Here is an 8,362-nt window from a genome sequence, read left to right as displayed (position 1 = left end):
AAGTGTGTTAGGGCGATAGCATGTTTATTCAGAGGGCCGGGGATAGCTACCTTTAGCAAAGTTATATAGATACATGTATTTACTTTTAGGATGTGCAATTTTACATCATTTGGAAGGACGGAGTTCGCACTGACCATAAGGGAAATAACAACTCCGTACATGTATAGGCGGGTTAGGTCCACAGACTGTCGTTACGCACAGCACTGCAGCCAAGATATATTATATTAGTTAGTATTTATAAGAGGACAAGTCACATGAAGGGGGAAGTTTAACCTGATAAATAAAATATTGTAAAAATAGCATAAAAACAATAAAAAATAATGTTGAAGGTTTGAAAAAAATCTATCAAAGACTTTTAAAAAAGTTATTAGATTTTTTTTTATTTGTGACGTCATATCCCAGCAGCTTCCCATGTATCGTGAATTTTAAAAAAATCAATAAAATTTCATTTTTTCAGAAAAATGAAAATACGTTTATTGCACCTTCAGTATATCTACAGACAAATTATTGCACACCCGCTCCTGAAAGAGAAACCTTTTAGTCATCATGAAGCATTAAAAAATAAAATTTATACATTTTATATTACTTAAGATATATGGGGAAAAATACTCGTATATGACGTCACAATTCAAAAAAACGAAAATTCAAATAACTTTTGATTTTTAACTGTTGATTTTTAATGGATTTTTCTCAAAACTTCACCAATGTTAGCAAACTTATAGTCAGGGTGAACTTCCCATTTAAACTACAAAATCCGGTTGTTGTAGTACCGCCACTGACATCATCATCATCATCACCAACACCATCCGATTCATCATCATCGTTATCTTCATCTTCATCGTCGTCATCACTACCACCACGCCCACCATCACCATCATCATCGTCACCTCCATTTTTATCCATACAATTCGTCGTCCTCCTCTTCGCCTTCTGGGCCTCACCCTCCTCCTGTTCATCATCAAGTAATATACACTGGAATATCATAATTTTTCAATGGGGGTAAATTCAATCCCCTACATCCCTGGAACTCTACTTTAAGATGGTTTTTAATTCACCACTCACTATAGATATGGACTTTGATCAGATGCTTTATCATAAGCTGATCATTAACTAAATGAGTTCAGAATGAAGTCGAAAAAAAGATAACATCTTATGAATTAATGACCGTGTAAAGTAAATATGTATTTGTTTTAGACTTCGGCAATTAGTATTTCATCTACAGAGCCGATGGGAATTGTAAATTTTGAGGAGAAAAGAAAAATCAACCCAGACCGGGCAGCAGTTCCTGCAAAGCATGCACCTTTGTATTTAACGTGCATGGTCGCTTCGCTAGCTCCCTCGCTTGTACAATATCAATTTAGATATTTTACGTGCTCTTGTCCTAGTACCAGAACAAAAATCAACAACAACACAATCCTGTTTATGGCTATTACTACAAGTTATGATACATGTAATTGTAAAACTATGTCTTTGCATTTATTTTTACCAATTATGAACCTTTTCATTTTAATATTCCTAACCATTTATTTTTTTTTACACGACACCATTGGCCCTCATCATGTTCTGCGTGTCGCTAAATGTAAATATTTGGAATACAAATCGCTCACTTAATAACAGTAATCATAATAATGATAATAATAATAATCAAAATAATAATAATGATAATAATAATGATAAAGATAAAAACAATAATAATAATTATAATAGTAATATAATAGTAATAATAAAATCGCCGAATAATCATTACAAGAGATAAAGTAACGAAAAGGTATTCAATATACTAGTAATGTAAATAAGTCTTTTAATAATAAGTTGATATTCTGATATTCATATATCTCCCCCTCTCACCAACAACATTCTCAATGTTTTAGCTGTAACAGTCGCGGATTCAGTAAAAACAAATTGGGGGTACTCAAGGGTAAGCTGCGACTGCCTTCTGCTGGAAAGAATTTAAAAAAGGACAGTAGAATAATAACAAGAAAAGAAAAAGGATTCAAAGAGGAAAAGGCATTTAATATGTGCATTCAATTCAATTCGTTTCAATGCAATTCAATCCAATTCAATTAAACTTTCTCGTGGACAAGAAAATAAAATTGAATTGAATATTATCTAAAACAGAATTGCTTCTTGGACTTTACTTGTAGGAATATCAATGCCTTGCTCTACCGTGTCTACCATGTCTACTACAATTACTTAATTGCAATTCTCAATATCGGGAAAGCTGAACAATTACAAGACTCAGACAATAATGATGATATAATATTTCGCTATGAACTTTTGAATTTTGTTAATATTTGTAAAACGTGGATTTAACTGAATTGGTTTTCACAATGATCTAGGACTTTGTTTACAACCACTTTCTGTTCGTCAGATTTTGAGTGTTGTCAATCATGAGCATACGGCCACAACAAGAATTATTTGTTTGTGTGCTGTTTTCAAACATAATAATGTTAAAACTACACCGCCTGTGTTTAAAGAGGATGATCATACCGAGCATTATACACTACAGCGTGTCCCATAAAAATTTTTAACTTAAATTTGTCTGTCGGTATGCAGGGCTCTATTGGTAAGAATCAACATTACTATAGTAATCTCGAAGTTATTTCGCAAGTCACAGACATGCTGGTGGCATTCAAGTGGTTTACATTTTCTAACGCTAAACAAATGGGCGGGGTTATTTTTTTTTCTTTTCTTTAACTCAACGAAGAATGTATAATCAGACAATGTAGCACATTCAATGATATAGTTCATCAATCTTTTTATTTTTCTCTGAAAACCAGTTATTGTGTGTGCTTGCATCTATTGCAAAATACTTAACAAAATATTTTGTTTGTTTACAACCGATGTTATACTTCAATACTAAGATACAAATATTCCAATCCTTTGTTAAAAAGTTTAATCTATTTTAGACAAGAATCCATTTCATTCAATTTGGTTAAAAGCATTATGTTTCACTGCTCAACCAGTAATAGAAATGTTTCAAACGTTCACTGACTCCTACGTTAATTGATCTGATGGTATGCAAAGTAGTTGTTGAAACCTGCCTTAGTAAACTCGCAATTTGACATACCAAGTTATTTGTTTCAATCAAATGTTTTTGGTATGAATTGTAATGGTTTTTAGTACAGTTCACCGTACAAGCTTTTGTGCATGAAATCAATAAGAGGTGAAACACCCTTTAATCTTTGTACAATAACTCCAAATGCTAACTTGGAAAAAAGAGAGAGGAATAGAAAGAGAGACGGAATTTGACACATTGTCGTGCAGCTTGGGACTTTTTTCTTCTTCTTTTTTTTTCTGAAAAAAGAAAAGGAATTTTGCGCATTCAAAGATTACGTTTAATTAAAAGAAATTGTAAAATAACAAAATATTGCGTCATGATGGTCTGCGCAGGAGCTTTATTGATAGTTCCTCTCTCTTTTCCTCTGTTGATTTCAACAGCTCATGTTAGTTTAGGTGCTATTTTTCGTCTTCCTCTTGTTGATTTGTAGATCTTTTTTTCCCCTTTTTTTATTCATTGTTATCAACACCCGTTTCCAGTGATCCATGTATGTAGCGCACCAATCAATTCTAAGAATCATTTGCATAAATGATCGGCTGTGGGTTCTTGAGACGATCGAGGTTTTTCCCCCTCCTTTTCTCTCTCCAGCTCTCTCATTTTTTTTTCTTAAAGAGAGCATCAAAGCATTGATACATATATTTTTTCTTCGAAAAAGATATTCATCGTTGTATAAAAGAGGTTGTAACGATCATGTCCAATGCTATTGGCAATTTGAATTTTTTTTTTTTTTAATGGTTTTGGCTACTGTGAAGTCGGGTTTTTTTTTCCAGAAAATAATCTATTTCCTTTCATATCTATTAGATTATGCCTTTTTTATTAGGCTGATAAGAATGAATCGGGTTTATTGTTTAAGTATTTATGATAAATAACCAAGAGCATCGGGTGTTAAGGTATAGGGAGGGGTGGGCGTTACACAATTTAGAGCGTCCTATGTTTGAGTTAGGTATGTCTTTTCGTGGTCAGTTTTCGTCTGTGTCGTTTTTCTTTTTTGTTGCTTGTTTCTTTTTGCATTGAATATTATCTAAAACAGAATTGCTTCTTGGACTTTACTTGTAGGAATACCAATGCTTAACAACCAGTTTCTGTTCGTCAGATTTTGAGTGTTGTCAAGTTTGCAGTGACACTTTGATCATGATCGACTTCGAGTGGGGTAGACCGTGGAGGGAGCCATCCATTTCTCATCCTATGTAGTGTCTTTTCAACATATCCTTAAATGAATAAATCTGTTTGTAATTTTATTTCTTTAAATGTAAGGGGGATTCGAGAGAAAAATAAGCGACAAAGTATTTTCAAATGGTGTAAGGACAAAAATGGGCATATAATCTTTTTACAGGAAACTTTTAGTACTCAAGAAATAGTTAGGAACTGGAGTTCATTGTGGGAGGGGAATTGTATTTATAGCCATACAAACCATGGTAAAGGAGTCATGATACTTATCATGCTTATTGCTCGAGGGGTCAACATAAAGATAAAACATACAATTATTGACCCAAATGGCAGATACATTTTCATAATCGGTCTGTTGCAAAATCAGCAGGTTGTATTAGGAAATGTTTATTTTCCTGTAGGAAGTAAAGAACATGAGCAACTAGATTTTTGGCAAAATATTTCCCAGATTTTGGAGGAGAAAGAATTTAAAAATAAAACTTTTATTATAGGAGGGGATTTTAATATGACGAGGAATGTACTTTTAGATTACAAAGGAAGTAGCATTAATAAAAGACAATCTAGGCTTAGTATTGATTTTGAAAGTTTTTTGGATAATCATAAGGCAATAGATATATGGCGATTTAGAAATATCGATAAGATGCAATGCACTTATCATCAACAAAATCCTTACATGCAGAGCAGATTAGATTATTGGGTGATATCAGACATTTTTGTTGAAAAAGTATCAAAATTTGAAATAATAATTGTCACCTGATCATTCTGCAATAGAATTAAATGTTAATTTTGCCATTACTCATCCTGTTATAAAGACAGGATACTGGAAATTCAACAAATAATAGCCTATGTTACGATGAAGAATATGTTAAAAGAATGAAAGAGGAAATAACTCGTCTAAAACTTCGGCTGTCTGAAGAGATTATGGATAATAGAATACTGTGGGATTATGTTAAAATGGAAATTCGAAATTTCACAAGAAAATATTCTAAGAAAAAAGCTAAAGAAAGAAAAGAGAAGGTTGATCAGTTAGAAAAGGAAATTATGAAATTGGAAGAGGAAGTTCAATTACAGCAAACATCATCGAACACAAATTATATTTTGATTGATCTTTTGGCAAGAAAAAGAAGTGAGCTAAAAACAATTTATGCGTACTTAAATGAAGGTATACAAATCAGATCTCGAGCCCCATGGTTTGAAAGTGGAGAACGAGAAACTGCATATTTTAAACAACTGGTAGATTATAATGGTCGGAAAGGTTTTATTAAAGAACTTAAAGTTAATGGAAATGTGATTAATGACAAAACTAGTATTTTAAAATAAATAAAGGAATTTTATTCTTCCTTATATTTTAAAGGAGAGGTAGAACCTGGTGATTGTTTTTTCCTAGTAACTTACCAAAACTAAGCGAAAACCAAAAAAATCATTGCGAAGTGAAAATAAACCAGGGGGATTGTATTGAAATTTTAAAAGAAATGCAATTAAATAAATCACCAGGAAATGACGGTTTAAATGTCGAGTTTTATATTACATTTTGGCAGGTAATAGGTGACCTAGTCTTAAATGTTTTTAATGATGCTATGAAATATAAAGAATTGTCACCTTCACAAAAACAAGCAATAATTACAATTATACATAAGGAAAGGTAAAGATCCGATGTTTATTAGCAATTATAGACCAATTTCCTTGCTTAATGTAGATTATAAAATCCTAACCAAAATACTTTCTAAAAGAATTAAGACCATTTTGGATAATATTGTGTCAGGTGACCAAGTAGGTTACTTAAATGATAGGAATATCGGCGATGCTGTAAGAATAATAAACGATATGATTTTTCATAGTTTTAATAAACCAGGATACTTAGTTGCAATCGATTTTGAAAAGGCGTTTGACTCAATTTCACATTCCTTCCTTCAAAGGGTGCTTAAATCGTTTGGTTTTGGGCCAATTTTTAGTAACTGGGTTAATGTTCTTTACACCAACTCGCTGAGTTGTGTCTTTAATGGGGGGAAATCGACCGGTTATTTTGCAATCGAGAGGGGGCTAAGAATAGGGGATCCCCTCTCCCCTTACCTTTTTATACTTTGTATAGAATGTTTAACGCATTGTCTTCGTAATGATAATTATTTTAGTAAAGGGTATTCGATTTGGTGAAACAGAAATTAAACAAATACTTTATGCTGATTATATGACTATATTCGTAGAAGATTTAGATTCAGTATGTAGACTAGAATTAATTCTTGACAATTTTAGGAAGACATCTGGACTTAGGATGAACAAAAATAAAACGTTTATTTTGCCTCTAGGACCCTCTGTTAGCCTTACTCACCCTTTCCCTTTTGGGAAACAAGTTGATATGGTTAAAATTCTAGGTAATGTCTTTTCATTAAATCCTGACGTTGCTGAAGAAATGAATTATAAAGAAATATTAAGCAAAATTAAAAAGTTATTAAATTGGTGGGAAAAAAAAGAGATCTAACTTTGTTTGGAAAGATTCATCTGCTTAAAACATATGCATTTTCTAAATTGATTTATGTAAGTTCTTTAACGCCTATGCCGGAATGGGCTTTTAAAGAAATTGAAGAAATTTGTTTCGACTTTTTATGGCGAGGAAAAGATAAAATTAAAAGAAACACATTGTATCTGGGATATAAACAAGGTGGAATAAAAATGCTCAATATTAAACTTTTTGTAATGGTACAGAGAGTGATGTGGGTCAAAAGACTGGTAAACGGTGACCAGAAAGTGAAATGGAAAAAATATTTCAAATTTCTGCTAAGACCATTAGGTGGTAATTTAATTTTTTACTGTAATTTTACACCTGATATGATCAATATGAAAATTCCAAAGTACTACCAGGAAATGTTAGGTATTGGTTTGATATAACTGTGTTCATCAAAAAGGACATAAGTAATAAAAGAAATGAATTTTTTTTCAATAACAGGTATATTAAAAATGAAGGAAAAGCGTATTTTCATGAAAACGTTTTCTTAAAAAACACATACAAATTGCGCTATATTGTAGATGAACATGGTGAACTTATATCAAATACTTATTTTAGATCTACGGGTGTAAATTACGACGAAATAGTAATAATTAATGAAATATTTGCACATGTTCATGTAGAATGGAAAGTCGAATTAAAAAATAATACCTTAGTTGATGGTTTGAAGATTGAATTTATTTTCTTTAAAATTGTTTTCCAGTTTGAGTCAGTTTGTTCAAAACAGCTGTATAGATCATGTTTAAACAATATTGCCGACACTCCTGTCAGTTTTTACAATCTCGAATCGTCATATAACATGTCTGAAAAAGAAATTGAAAAAGTATTTTATCGTCCAAGATTTTGCATATTAGATAATAAGCTAAGAGAGTTTCAATATAAATTATTATACAATATTATCTTTGTTAACCACCATTTATATAGGTTTCGATTTGTATCGAGTAATGAATGTTCTTTTTGCGGTAAAGATGAAGAAACTTATAGACATATTTTTTACGAATGTATTATGGAGATTGTGTAGCAATATATGAAAATTTCCGATTCTTAAAAGCTTACAGTGGAAGGATATCCATGTTGGATAAGAAGAGACAACAGAAAATAGACAATATTAAATCATATCATTTTACTTATCAAATTTTTAATATATCACGGAAGGGGAATCATAAACTACCAACTGCTGAAGAGATACAAGTAAAGCTTTTTAAAAGTAAAGAAGAAGAAAAGAAAATTGCTATAGAGCGAAAAACATTAACACAGCACTATAAAAGTGGGAACACCTAAAAAGCAATTAATTAAGTAGAATGAGGAAGGGATGGCTTTACCCGATTTGCACACGTGCGGGGTTGGCTGCATGGTCTGTCTGTCACTATAAACTGTCCGCTTTTCTTTACTTTGCATGTTACTTATCTCCTTTCTTTTTTTCTCTTTTTTTCTTCTCAGTTCTCTCTCTCTCTCTCTCTCTCTCTTTCTTTCTTTCCTTCCTCCTGCTTTTCTTATTTTTTGTATTGTTTTTTTTTTGTACTGTCTAATTGTTTTGTGTCTTGTCTGTGTGTGTGTGGGGGGGGGGTTGGGTGTGAGAGCGATTTCGTTCTTTTATGGGCGTGTGTGGGGAGTGAGCACTCGAACCCTTTTCC

Source organism: Lytechinus pictus, chromosome 13, assembly GCF_037042905.1.
Source record: "Lytechinus pictus isolate F3 Inbred chromosome 13, Lp3.0, whole genome shotgun sequence".
Classification (NCBI taxonomy): domain Eukaryota; kingdom Metazoa; phylum Echinodermata; class Echinoidea; order Temnopleuroida; family Toxopneustidae; genus Lytechinus; species Lytechinus pictus.
The sequence above is the reverse complement of the archived record's forward strand: the minus strand, read 5'-3'. Positions refer to the sequence as shown.